This window comes from Hydra vulgaris, chromosome 01 (assembly GCF_038396675.1).
Source record: "Hydra vulgaris chromosome 01, alternate assembly HydraT2T_AEP".
In the NCBI taxonomy this organism is placed as follows: domain Eukaryota; kingdom Metazoa; phylum Cnidaria; class Hydrozoa; order Anthoathecata; family Hydridae; genus Hydra; species Hydra vulgaris.
Window position 1 is genome coordinate 31,407,857 of NC_088920.1, and position 15,605 is coordinate 31,423,461.

The 15,605-nt window shown below is 26.9% G+C and overlaps 1 long non-coding RNA gene across 1 annotated transcript; it reads right to left on the reverse strand.

Annotated features, from left to right (window-relative positions):
- Window positions 1-14,866: 14,866 nt before the first annotated feature.
- On the reverse strand, window positions 14,867-15,559 carry LOC136075285 (uncharacterized). Its single transcript, XR_010635804.1, has 2 exons — window positions 15,448-15,559; window positions 14,867-15,239 (listed from the first exon to the last, which is right to left on the reverse strand). It is a non-coding gene; the product is annotated as an uncharacterized LOC136075285 (long non-coding RNA).
- Between the last annotated feature and the right edge of the window lie 46 nt (window positions 15,560-15,605).

Below are 15,605 nucleotides of genomic sequence, written 5' to 3' on the forward strand. Positions count from 1 at the left end.
CTTCTTTCTTCAGCTAGTTCCTTTTGTTATTTGTACGTTGTAATTATTCTTAACAGCAAAATAAATGAAACAAATACTACAGCAACTACTACTAGTGATCTAGAAAAATGTTTATAAATAAATTTTATGCAGAGTTTGTGTGTCCAAGGTTACATTCTAGACACATTTCATCCCAATTTATTACCTATAACGAGTCTTTATAATTTTTAAAAGAGAACCGATTGATTTTTCTATTATAAAATTTGGTTTTAGGATTGTTATAGGTTCTTAAATCTTAAGAAAATGAAAAATTAATAGGAAAATGATCTGATACATCAGTTTTGATGATTCCTGCTTTTAAAGAGGTTTCTAAAACGTATTTCTTTATATATTGTCTATAGCAGAGACGGAGATTAGGGTTACCCGGGTAAGTTTTTTTATGATTGGGAGGAAATACAGTTGAAACATATAATCAAAAAGAGTTTAGTAATCGCATTTTTTTTTGTAATTTAGGCTGTTAAAATATTATTCCCGTATAAAGAAAATACTTTTTTCCTTCTTATTTATTTTGAGAAAGATTTCATTTAAAATATTTGAAAGTTTAATTATATTACCCTCTGGATGTCTATAGCAAGTTGAAATTATTTTTTAATTTATTACCCGTTATCTCAATATTAAAGACTTTGCTATTAGTGTCAGAGATAGCGAGGTTTTGTTTTACTTTAAAAACTTGATTATTTCGGATATACGCTGCGATCCCTCCCCCCCTTTTGTATGCCATTCTTTCAAAAGATATTAGTTTGTAACTTGGAATTTGAAAATTTGAGTTTATTGGAAATGATTCATCAGAACACCACCTTTTGGTTATGCAATTCACACTAAATGAGTAATTGTAATCTATTGTAAAGTGGTTTTGTTCCTCAAAATTTTTATTTAACCTTTTTTAAATTTATGTGTATTGCAGTAAAATAATATTTTAAAGTTTCAATTTTAATTCTAAAAGTTTCCGTTTCAAAATTTGGAGAAGAAAAAAGTGTTTTTTGACTAAGACAATTATTCATGTAACAAGTCAATGAAAATGATAAAAAATTTTAAAGAGTTAGGCTACGAATGGCTTTTCCATCAACCGTATTCCCTAGATTGGCCCACAGTGACTATTTCGTGTTTGCAGACCTCAAGAGAGCGCCAAGTAAAAACGGTATTGAATATAATCGGTGTTTCATCCTCAAAGGCATTTTTTTGTTGAATACAAAATTGAATTTTATTATTCAACTTAGTGGCTTTTCAAAAATTTGAGATACAAAAAACTTTTTTCAAATTTATAGTTATAACTCGCTGTTTCAAAACAACTTAGGACTTTCCCAAACAGAAATCATAACTCCGCTTTCTAGTTTACTACTTCAGCTTTTTTTAAGTCTTTATTCATTAAAGCTATCTAATTTTTAATAAATAAAGTGATGCATAAACACTTTCAACAGAAAAAAAAGAAAATTTGAAAACTTTGTTTGCTATTTTATTTCTGCTTGTCAAGTTTATTTAAGTTGAAACTTTTAAACAACAAAAGCCTGCGTAGAACTTATAAACTTATCGTGAAAATGTTTTTATTTTTTATTTAAAGATAAAAATTTTTACATTTTTATATAGATGTTATATAAGATTCTTCTTACAATGCTCAGGCTGGTAACATTTCAATTTGGTAAAGGGAATGAATTCTTTTGCTTCCGTGGTGTCATTTTTTCAGACAGTTTAAATTTTGTCAACTGCCATTAGAGGTTTTTCTTCATAAGCAAGGCTAGATGCAACTTGTTTTGTTAACTAATGTAAAGACAGCTGTTTATATATTTTTTTAAATCACCAATCCATTAACTACACAAATTTTAATACAGTAAAACAAAACTTTTATGTACGATCGCTTCAGTGCAGCGCAATAAATAAATTTTATGTCACATAAATCTAGATCATCCATGCATTTAATATATTTTTTTACTTTTGATGGATAAATTTTGTTGACTAATTATTTTTCATTACAACTCCATCAGATGCTGCATCTGGATCACATAAAAATTAGATGCTGCATCTGGATCACATAATGTTAAGCAAAAATTGACAAATTTGTTATCATACCATCTGATCATGGTATGATAACAAATGTGTTAATTAGTGACCGGAACTAATATTTTTCGGAACCGGAGCCGAACCGAAAATCGATTTTTATTACTCATAACCAGAATTGGAACCTATAATGAACCCAAACAGGAACTGAAAATCAATAATAAGTATTGTTTTTCAGAGTTAGTTTTAACTTAAACAAAATGTTCAATTAATAAAAACAACTAATAACAGAATCCAATTACTGGAAGATTTTCTCGACAAAAAAGAAGTTTTTCAAATTTTCTGGATGGATTCTGTTTCTTTCGTTTGAGAGAACATCTCCAGCTGTAGAAAACAGTCTGTCAACATCTGTAGATGTTGGAGGTGGTGTGAGGCACTTTTTTTGCCACCTTAGTCAACGCTAATTTGAGTTTGTAATTTGCATTTTTTTTCATAGCTTTTCCAAAACTCAAGACATTGAGAAGCGATCGGACAATCCGAAAAATCATTTAACGCTTCTTTTATAATTTCGGAAAATTAATGTGCAATTTGGTCCTATTTGAGTTTGAGATTGCGCAACAATTTTTGACATTATATGAACAAACGATACGTTTTTTTTATTGTCGCCAGATAGAATTTGAGTTGAAGTAGCCAATTCATCTGGAGGTTTAGTATTGTCGATTTGGGACATCACAACGTATTTAGCATTTTGCAAAGCACCTTGAGATCTGAAAAAATACCATTTGCATCTTGGATCGAGTAGAGTATCAACTTAATAATGTTCTGTTTTTTCAATTGCTAAAAAACGTTTTTTCGTTGCATTTTTCATAGCAACTTTCAACTACTGAACACTTATATCGCTAGAGGTTATTTTCAAAGTTTTAATTATCGTTGTCACAATTGGATTACAGGAACTGATGCAAGAGTCAACACTTGTCAGTATTTTTGTTGCCTCCTCAAAAACACTTGAAATTTTCAACGCTTTTTCACAGAGTCTTTAATCTTGGACAGAAAATTCAGTTCCCACTGAAGGAAATTTGATTAAGGTCGCAGCATTGGCTGGCTTGAGGTATAAAGTTTGCTCAAGCATATATAGGAAGAATTTCATCTTGTGGCATTATCTCTTTTTAAGCCAAGTATGAATTTTGTATCCATTTGGATTTCTTGCTGTCTGCAAAGTTCAGTAAAGAAAGTATTAGAATGGGATGCGAACAGAGTTTTAGACTTTTTGGAATCAGTCTGTCTATGATTGGATATGAAAAGAGTTCTTCTTTGATGACAAGTTGAAGGAAGTGGTTAAGGCATCCAGCTGACACATAATTACAGCTTGGTTCATTAAAGGATGCCTTCATATTTGCTCTATTGTCTTTTAAGCAAACTTCAATTTTTGAAGAAATTTACCACTCCTCTGCTGTTGTTTCGATCTTGTTGAAAATATATTTTGCGGCATGCCTTTCGTCAAATAAAGAACAAGAGATGCAGATTTTGACACGGTTCCAATCTTTGCATTTAAAGTGAACCGTCATCCTCAGGTAGCCATGATGAAATGATTGCCACACATCAAGATAAAATAAAACAATTTCACCTTCTGATTGAACCAACTTTTCCATGCGAGCAAATTTTAATTTTTTAAAAGTTGGATTCTGTAAACTTTTCTATCATTTTTTGCTATTAGTTTTGTAATTAGAAGCAACAAGAGCATGATGCCTCAAAAACCCAGCATCATTGGCAAAAGACATGGTTGGAGGTCAAGAACCATCATTTCAAATATTGACTTGTAATACTTTTGGCTTTTTTTAAAATTAGAGTCAATTTTCGAAGTGCTTGAACCCAGTTTGGAATTGCAGATTTCAACATGTCAATTCTTTGTTTTTTTGATCATGTATTGAAAATTGGAACTGTCTTTCTCTTGTTTAATCTTAATTCAACTCCTTCGGTTTCCTGAACTTTCTGGCGTAAACTTCATATCAGGATGATGGTTCTTCAGGTGTGACGTTAGTCCATATAATCCTTATTTTTTGGGGTCGTCTGATCCTCTTGAAACTTTGCTTGGAACTATTCTTGGATTGTTTGCTTAAATTATGAAGCATCTCCTTACTAAACTTGTTTTTCTTTTTGTATATATTTTATTAGTATAAAATATGACGGATTTTCAATGTTGCTGGTTTGCGTCAAATATAAATGTTAAAAATATAATTAACAACTGTTTTGTATTTCCAATATTTATTGTAATAATTGCTACACAAAAATTCCCTTTGGAAAATAATTAACAATTCGCTCTCTTTGGGCAAATATTACCAATTTTAACACTGCAATTCCGATAAGGAAATTATAGTTTTGAAATTGTTGTCCAATTGAATTAGTTAGTTTTCCAAGGGAAACTCTCGCGTGAATGCTATTAAAAAATGTTGCGCTAAATTTAAAAAAGAGTTGATTAAAGAGAAGCAACAAATATTTTAACACTTTATAGATTAAATAAAATTAGGATAAAAGTTGGATTTTTTTAATTAATTGTAATAATTAATATATATATATATATATATATATATATATATATATATATATATATATATATATATATATATATATATATATATATATATATATATATATATATATATATATATATATACTTTATACATGTTTATTTTGCAATTACAAAGTAATTACAAGTAACCAATCACTGATTGGCAGTAAAGATATACAAATTTAAATCATAAATATAAAGTTCGAAATATACGAGGTAATTAAAAATATAGTTGCTTACAACTCCGAGACATGAATAAAATAAATACCAATTACAACAATATAATAACGTGTACGTAAAAATAATACGAGAAATATATCTCTTTATTACTCCAATTAAAATAAAAGATACAATAAATAAAAATAAATCTGCTGATTTTTTGGAGGAGAGTTTAGATGTTTCACTATAAGTTTATTTACCAAATTTCAAAATAATCTTAGTATATAAATACGATAAAAACAAAATTTGTGTAAGATTGATAAAAATAACTACTTATTTGTAGTCATAGGAAGCTCGCAGAAAACTTAAGTCAGTTTTGTCATCGAGTACCTATTTCTTAGACGTGTAATACACATAAAAAATCAGTTGCATACGTGGTATATATGTACGTGTTACATATATACCTTGTTATTAATATTATTTTTTTATCGATTTGTATTAAAAGTCAAGTTACAATTATTTATATCAAATTTAAAAAAATTCCTTACAGTTGTTTAAATTGATTATTGTAGTTTTTAACTTTTTTTTCAGAGAGTGTTCGTTGTTTAAGTTTAATAATGATTCGTTTCTGGAAACTAATTTGTTAAATAAATAGGGACCACAATATGTAAGTGAGAATTTTGAGAGTCTTGTTTCAAAAGGTATCTTAAAGTTGCCTGTTGCTCTTGTATTATATTTATTTATATGGTTTTTAAAATAGTGTGCTGTAAAATGTTCCGGAACCAGACTTAGTACTTATACTTAAACATAAAAAGTATATTTTGAAAAATATTTATTTGGAATATATTTAGTGCGTTCATTTGTTCCAGTAGGGGTTGAGCATGGGTAAATTTGTTTTTGTTGTATACTAATCTTGAAGTATGTTTGTGACGTAAGTAAAGTGGTTGTAATTTAGATTTGTGGGTACTGCCCCATGCTACATTGGCATACATGAGATAGCTATGTATGAATGAAAAAACTCCTAAAAACTTTGTATTCAGAGCTCTTTTGATGGTTATATTTTCTATATTAATTGTTGGAAGGTTCAGGGGTATTTAATTTGTTGATTAGAGTGAAATAGTATATACTTAGTTTTTTCTATATTGAGTGGCAGATTATTTGATTTAAACCTTATGCTGACTTTTTTTAGTTCAGCATTTGTTTTTTCATAGAGGTTTTCAATTGTCTTTGACGAGTAAAATAAATTATATCGTCGGCACACATTATAGTTTTAAAGATATTAGAGGCATTTGGAAGATCGTTTATATAAATAAGAAACAAAAAAGAAGCAAGAATGGAACCTTGGGGTACACCACATTTTGTTTTTAGTAAATTTGAGTTGCTTTTCTTTATCTATAATGACACACTGTTGTCTGTTATTAAGATAGTTTTAAACCAATTTAAAGTTTGATTTTTATACCATAGTTTTTCATTTAAAAAAAGTTAGTAAAATCTTATGGTTGACGGTGTCAAATGCCTTTGTCAAATCAATAAAGATCCCTAATGTGAATTTTTTTTTTTTAATGATCTACTTATCCTATTTGAGAGGTCAAGAATTGCATGCTTAGTTGAGTGTAGCTTTTGAAAACCGTATTGACCTTTATTGATAATTTTGTTAGTTTTTAAATATTCATTTAATTTATTATTGATTATTCGTTCTAGAAGTTTTGAGAATACCAAAGGGATTGAGACTGCTCTATAATTTTTTTAAAGAATTGGTTTCTCCTGGTTTATAGATTGGTATAATTTTAGAGATTTTAAGTTTATCAGGTACAATACATGTTAAAATTAATGAGTTAAATACTTGGTAAATTGGATTACGTATCTCCTCAATAACATCTGACACTACTTTGCAAGAGATATCATCGATTCCCGGGGACTTGAATTTAAGTGATTTAATAGCTAATTCAAGTTCGTCTTGATTTATTTCATTGAAATTTAAAGAGCAGTGTGATCCGGTTAAGTAACTTTTAAATGTATTATTTAGGCATTAAATTTTTGATGCAAGATCAGCACCAATGTTGGCAAAGTATTTGTTAATTCATTGGAAATATCTCGCTTGTTGTTTGATTCACTTTCATTAATTATTACTCTAAAAGATATTTTGTTAACATTATATTTACTTTTACCAATAATTTCCTTCATAATGTTCCATGTCTTTTTTAAGTCTCCATTAAATTATTGTATTTGATTAGAATAATATAAAACTTTGTGTTTTATTTTAATTTTTCAAATAGGTTTTTGTGTTGCTTGTTGAGGAATAGGTTTGCTTCGCTTCTGTTTTTTAAGTATTTTACGTATAGTTTTTGTTTTTGTTTTGAGGATTTTCTTATTTCTTTTGTTATCCATGGACAATATAAATATTTTGTTTTTATTTCTTTTACTTAAATTGGAAAACTTGTATTATATTGTAGGATAAATAAATTAATAAAGGTAATGTACGCAGAGTTTGTGTTACCTTGGTCACATTCTCGGAAGACCTTTTGCCAATTTGTTGCCGATAGCAAGTCGTTAAATTTTTAAGTAGATATTTCATCGATAATTCTTTTATAACATAAGATTTTTGAATTATTAATTTTTGTGGAATTTTGTGACAAAGAGAAGTATGATGGAAAGTGATCTGAGATATCTGTTTTTATTATTCCTGATTTTAGAGAAGGATCTTGTATTGAGTTTGTTAAAATATTGTCAATAGCAGTAATAGATTTTGAAGTTACCCTGCTAGGTTTGTTGATAATGGGGAAGATTTTATATATATATATATATATATATATATATATATATATATATATATATATATATATATATATATATATATATATATATATATAAACGAAATTATTTTTTTGTTTAAATTAATATTCATATCTTGTAAAGTTTTTTATCGTTATTATTTGAAAGATAATAGTGTTGTTACGAGTATAACTTTTAAATAAATATATATATATATATATATATATATATATATATATATATATATATATATATATATATATATATATATATATATGTATATATATATATATATATATATATATATATATATATATATATATATATATATATATATATATATATATATATATATATATATATATATATATATATATATATATTTATTTAAAAGTTATACTCGTAACAACACTATTATCTTTCAAATAATAACGATAAAAAACTTTACAAGATATGAATATTAACTTAAACAAAAAAATAATTTCGTTTTTAAACAAAGCAAAAACTAATTTCCGTATATTCTCAAGCTAATTCTCAAACCAAAATTCTGACCGGAACCGGAAAATACCTAAAGTAATACCGGTTCCGGTCATAATTGTGATCGGAACCGGAACCGACCCTAAATTTGATTGATCGCTAGTGTTAATTTCAATTTCTTTATTTTCCTTTTTCTTCATTTTATTTTCGGCTGATAAACAACACCTTTCCATTCTATGATTTTTAATTATTGCTACTGTTAGAATACCCAATTTGTTCAATTGTTAACATCACTAATTTACATAGCCGAGCTCAAAGTTTTGATGTTTTGCAAAGAATCATATTAAGTGTATAATATTAAGAATTATATTAAATTATATTGATTGTTAAAAATCCACTTCAAAGAAAGTTCTTAAATCCTCACTCTACTGGCTATTTGAGATTGCATTACTTTTTTCCGCTAAAAATAATTTTGGCTGAACTTTTGCTAGAGTGACCGAAAACTTTTAAACACTATACCTAGATATCACAAAGGCGTTGACGCGATGTCTTGCAGACATAAATATTAATTTTTTAGAACATAACAAAACTCAAACATAAGTCAAAGCTTTTAAAAAAATTTCGTTTATTATCCGACTGTGCAAGTCCTCGTCTTTTGTGTTGTTGTATAAAGTAAATACCATTAGACTAGAGCATGCATTTGAAGTGATAAAATTCCCGCAGGATGTTATGTTAAAATTAATAAAAACATTAAATGATATAAAAGCCCGTTTTATCTGTACGGAAAATTTTTTATTAGAAGGTTTGTTATTGTTATAGAAACAGGAAGGTTAACATAAAAAAGAAAGTTAATTCGGAATAAAATAATTTTGTTGCTACCGACTACATTGACACTATTGCCTTAAAAAAGATTTATATAAAAACATATAAAAATAACATAATTCATATCAGTATATATAAAATTAAATTTAAAATAACATTTAAAAATATATTTTATATTATAACGAAAACAACGAGCTATTTATTTTCCTCAAAATTTACAATCATATAGCTACAATATTATAATATTTTTAATAATAATACTAATAATAACTAGAGTATCTATTATATTAAAAATAATAAAATCAAAATATAATTACTAAAAATAAATAAAAAAAATTGATAAAGGAAAGATTCACTCATGCAGAAAACTTATCATAGGAGTGACACCTCATTCACATAAGACGGTTCCATTTACTGATGCACTGAGGTGTAATTGAATACTTACCATACTTCAAAGCTTTATCGGTAGTTACAATTAGTTTTCCATTATTGATGTTTCTAGTTAAATGTGAATGTATATATTGAGTTTCAGTGAAGAAGGTTGTAATAGAGTATGGTAAATTTTTATTGAGGGAGTCAAAAACAAAAAGAAGATTAGAAAATTAAGCTGGTGCTGACAAGGTAGGAGTTTTAAGCTTTTTAAAGAATTTTGAAGCTACTGTATTATGGAGTTAAAAAATAATTATTCGGGTTGATTGGCGCTGAGCTGATAACAATTTATTAGTATTACAGTTGACATTTTGTACCCAAACTTGATAGCAGTAGTTGAAATAAGAATAAAAAATTGCAAAATACAGATTCTTTAGGTTAGCTTTATCAACATAATGGCGAATTATTGAAAGCATGCCATTAGCTCAATATAGTTTTTTGCGGAGTGCATCTATATGAAAATTCAATGAGAAACTCGAGTCTATAAAAATACAAAGATATTTTACAAAGTTTGTTGAATATAAACGTCTATTATTAATTTTAATTTTAGCTATATATCTGTTGTATAAATTTTTTTGTCTAGGAGATGAAAAAAATTTTAGTTCAGTTTTTTCCAAGTTCAGAGAGTTTTACTCAATGAGCTAAATCTTTTCGGTCTAAGTTTATATTCTTACAAAAGGAATAATAAGAGTTATGTTGACAGAGTCATTTAGATCATTAAATTAAATCAAAAACAATAGAGGGCCAAGAACAGAACCCAATGGAACATCACAAACTATATTTTTGTTATTTGATTTGTAACCATTAATGCTAACAAACTGCTTTCAATTTGAAAGATTGAAACCAGTTACAAGCAACTGTTCTAATTCCTTAATGTTCAAGTTTAGAAAATAAAATGGTATGATTAATGGTATGAACGTTTTTTGTAAGTCGATAAAAACACCACCCACGAAATGACCAGTATCCATTGTGTTTATTCATTTTTTTGGTTAAACATATTAAATCGTCACAAGTAGAGTGCTTTGATCAATATTCAAACTGAAATCCCTTTAAACAGTTAAAGGAACTCAAAAGTGAGTATAATCTAGAATAAATTAGTTTTTCAAGGAGCTTACTTATATTAGATAGAAATGAAATTGGTCTATAGTAAGTTCATGAGAGCATTGAGCCATTTTTATATACTGGAATATCACAAGATAATTTTGAAATGTCAGAAAAAATCCCATTTAAGAAGGAGATATTAAATAGCTTAGAGAGAATATGAGAAAATTCAAAATTAAAATCAATTAGAATATTTTTTGGGATATTGTTCGGACCTATTGATTTTCTAGGTTTTAGTTTAGATATAAGTGATGAGATTTCTGAATGATTTGTTGGAGATATCAGTAAACTATGAAGATTTCGATGTTTAGGATACTTTTTATAGCTAATGTTAGATAAGTGAATTTTAGAATTAAGTTTATGAACTACATTTGTAAAAAAGTTTTTGAATTCTTCGCAGATTAGAGTTGGTTCAGTTATGTCTGTTTTGTTAACTTGTAAGAAATTTGGAGTTACATTATTGACATTTTGTAAATCTCATCAGACTTTTCAGAAAATCTTTAGAAAGCATAAATATATTTCTTTTCAGAAAAAATAAAAAATGTTCGTGAGAACTTTCCAGGTCTCACAAACATTTTTTATATTTTCTGAAAAGAATTTTTTGAAATGTATTTTTTTACTCAGTCTAATTAGATTACTTATGGTATATTTAAAGCATTTAAAAATAACTTTTAGTTTAATTATAATTGTGGGATCTTTTATCTTTAGCATTTTCATTTGAATAAGATTTCGAACTTGAATTGATTTTATTACTCCTTTAGTAATCCATGGCTTGAATTGACGCTTGTAGCTTTTAATACAAATTTTTTTAAGTGGTACATGACAACAATGTTGATCTAACAACAATGTTGTTTGAGAAATAAATGCTTCAAAACTGGTGTTAAAATCATTTTGTTTGGTAATGTCATTCCAATGAACTTTTAATAATTTAGATTTAAATAATTCTTTATGATAAATTTTAAAGTTCCTGTGGTAGAAATTATGACTGCGTGGTATAAATAATTTGTTGAAATTAGGACAAACAAGAAAATGAGAAAGGTGATGAGAAATAGAAGTTGTTAGATATCCTGATTAATTTGGTTAGTGGTTACATTTAAAAATATATTGTTAATGATTGTTGCAGAATGGTCAGTATCTCTCGTTGGAAACGTAATACATGGGAGAATATTATAAGAACCAAGTAAGTTTAAAAACTCATAAATTGCAAAGTCAGGGTTTGACTGTATAAGATCCATGTTAAAATCACCAAGTAGAAAGACAAATTTATTTTCAGTAGATATTTCTTGGAGACGGACAGGTATTTTATTATTGAAGTTGTTTACATCCAAGCTAGGGTGTCTATATATGCAACCAACAACAACATTTGATTTTTTTGGAAAAACTGTTTTAACAAAAGTAGATTCTAAATAATTTGGTGTGTATATGATCAAATCATCTCTTCTTTCATAAATCAGTTTCTTTGATAAATATAACAAGGTTCGACCACAAGAAGATTCGCTTGGTGTGTGCTCAAAGTTATAACTTCGAATAATTAATGTATGTGTGAAAGGAGATTCTTTTTTTAATCTTGTTTCTGTAATTCTATTAATGCTAAATTCAACACTAATTAATCATAATAATATGCCAAAATCTGCAAAGTGCTTTTGTAAAGAGAATATTTTTAAATAAAAAAAGGACAGAGTTTGTGATGTCAAAGTTATAAGAACAAAATTTATCAATGTCATGTTGATCATCCACATCAAAAGATGAACAGTTTTCCTCATCAGAGACTGAAGCATGTGATGTAATACATTCATTATATTGAGTATAGATTTTATTCAATCCCGAAGCTGGAAAGAGTTTAGTTGATAAATGCAAGTCATCATTTATAATAAATTTGTTTGAAGAGAAGATTAGTTTAAATTCATTATCAGATACATCAGTTAATGAAAAGACACGTTTGGTACAATTTACACACCACCATGTTGATCGTTTTGAATGTGTTAAATTGTACCCATGATTATAAAACCTGCTACATTATAAATGAGTCCAAAACAAACATACATCACATTGCGTTGAACGGCACCGTACACTAACTTTTTGTATACATGTAGTGCATACTCCCTGAAAATTAGATGTCATTGTAAAACTAATAAGAAAGGTAAATGAAGAAAATTTGCAAAATTTAGAAGAAAGCTAGAAGTTGTTAAATTTTAAAGAGAATGATAAAGAAAATAATAATGAAAATAACAATAAAAAATAATAACAATAGGTTATTATAAGTAGTAACTATAATATCAACAATTATGATAGTAATATTAATAACAATATTTGCCGTAAATTAAGCAGTATTAATGAACAAGCAAATATAAAATAATAGTTATTTTAATTTAACAATAGAATAATAAGCAATATTATATCACTAACCAAAAATAGTATATCACTTGCCAAAAATAAAAACTTATAACTAATTATAAATTATAAAGAAAATTGTATTAAAATTATATCTATTATTACAAATATATTACAAACAAAAACAGAAATAACATAAAATAAAAATAAATAAAGGTAAAAAATAATATCTTAATAACTAAATTAAAGATAATAGTAATATAATTAACAATAACGAATTTATAATAATGTGTAATAGAAATAAATGAAAATAGTTAAGTAAAATAAGGTACTACAAAATCAAGTTAAACAAAAATTATATTTAAACAAACTCTTCTCTTTTTTTTTTAACGAACACTTTTTCTTTTCCTACTTTTTTTGCTTTACGATTTTAATTGATCATTTGAATGGTTTAATTAGTTTTCATATTCGAAATTCTTTTGTTAACTAGTAAAAGTCTTTTTCTAAAATTTTTGTTTCTCTATTGAAAGTCGTATTTAAATTGAGTATTAATTTAAAAGTTCTGTTTCCTTTTCTTTTTACCTTTTTTTTTCCTTTTTTTTTTTCCTTTTCTATTTTCCTTTTCTTTCTTCCTCTTCTTTTTTCCTTTTCTTTTTTTTTAATTTATTATCTATTTCTTCATCAAATTTTTTTCTTTACTTTATTCAGTTTAGATTTATTATCTTTTCCTTTTTTAAATTTTTTTTTTTACTGATCCGTTAGAAAAACACATTCGCCATCCCTGAAAACGTTGCATAGATTGCTGAAAACCTAAAAAAAAAAATCTATTTAAATTCATAGAAATTCAAATAACCGTATATAAGAAAAATAAAATAAATGGCTCAAAAAAACGCTGAACCTTTTTTCAAAAACACATTTTGTTTTGAAACTTTAAACATTTTCCACATTATTTATAAAACAGTTATTACTAATGACGCAAATAAGATAGTCAGTTTTTTGAAAACTACAGCGAGTAAATGTAATATACCGAGAGTCATTTTTGAAACATTTGTCGTCGGCATAAACAAACAATAATTTATTTAGAACATTTTATTACTTTTTGTTAAATATAATTGCAAAATGTGCACTTAAAGTACGCGACAAACTTTATCATTTTTGTTTTTGTAATAAAATAAACAAAGTTTTGTTATTGTAAAACAGTAAAAATTAGGTTTTTATATTTGTGAGTTACATGCTAACTTGAAGGACTTTTATTACGATGTGGTTATATGTCTCAAACCTTAACGGATATTCTAAAGTTAAATTTAGGCAAAAACAAGCCCAAGTATTTGTGTGAACATGATTTGTTGTAAGTATTGGCTTTGTTCTAACGCCAACTTTATCTTACAGGTTGCTTATAAATTATATACTTTATTTTCATCGAAAAGTGCACCAAAAACTTTTTCTCAACAATACCTTTTGGTATTTATTAAAAAAATATCAACCTCAGCATAAATAGAGTTTTGGCTAAACTTGGTTTCCGCATTAGTACACTTGACTAGACAACTTTATATTGTAGTCAGGAAATGTTATTGGACCAAAAAAAAAGGTTATTTTGTATTTAACAGAAAAATAATTTTTTTTAATTTAAATGCCAGATGTTTAATAGTATTTCAAATTTGCAATAAATGCATACTTAGAGGCGATTCTGGGAATAAAATGCGAGGGTTGGTCGGTGAAGGGTGAGGGTTGGTCCTTAAAAACAAAAACAAAAAAAAAGTTCCTTAAAGCTAAAATTCACCCGACCGAATTGTGTCAAATACCCGATTAGCGAACTTAATTAATCAAAATACCAACTATAATTTAAAAATCATCTTATTTTATTATCACGCAACGCCCTATCCTAAAATCGCCTCTCTGCATACTTACTCTTTGAAATATATTACTTTTGATATGCGTAAAGTTGATTTTAGTACTTTAACTAAGAATCTTTTCAGTTTTATCAATGCTATTAAAAACTAGTTAAATAATTTTATTATAAAAACTGTAAAAATAGCCCTATTCATTTGAACGATTGGGTGACTCATGTATATAATCGGATAAACTTTTGGGAATAGAGTATTGTGCCAGTATAATTGTGGAAACTGGGGACAATTATCACCACGGGTAGAATATTTAAAAAAATAGTTTTTTTAAATCTGAAAAACATTGAAATATGTCCTTTTTGTTTATTAAAATTATTAAAAATCAAATACTAGATATAAACATTAAAACTACATATGTACCACTAAGCCAAGCTACTTACTTCATTAAAAAAAAGTTTGTAAAGTTTCTAAATAACAACTTTAATAAACGCAATCATCGGTGTTTTAGTGGCATTTTGAGTGGACTACTGCAGTTTTGCTCATCGGCGTTTTAGTGGATTAGTGGCAGTCTTCAATCGTATTTTGACTGCTGTTTCTAAAATTGAACCCACGCGAGTTTTCCTGCCAGATATTTTGTGTAGGTTCTAGTTAATCCTCGTGCAGCATAAACTGTATAAGTCCACTATAATTCCGCTATAGAATGTTTGCTGGAAAGTTTCAAATTATTTTAAGAGTATTATTTATTGCAAAAAAAGACACAAAAAATAAAAAAAAAACAAGACCTACATTTAAATTAAATAACTCGCCGTTATAAAAAGCCTAATAAGTATCAGTCAAACAGTTATATTATAATATATCAAAATTTTTTATAATAGATATGGCATATATATAGCAATTTTCTACTAAATTTACTACCTGGTTTTTTCCTTCCTACACTGGTAAACAAACAGTTTACTTAGTAGCATAAACAAGTTGAAAATTAAATGCATATATAAAAAAATCATCATTTCTAATATAATTTATGTAAACATGTAGTGGGGACAGTATTTATTTTAAGGTAAATAGCAGACAAT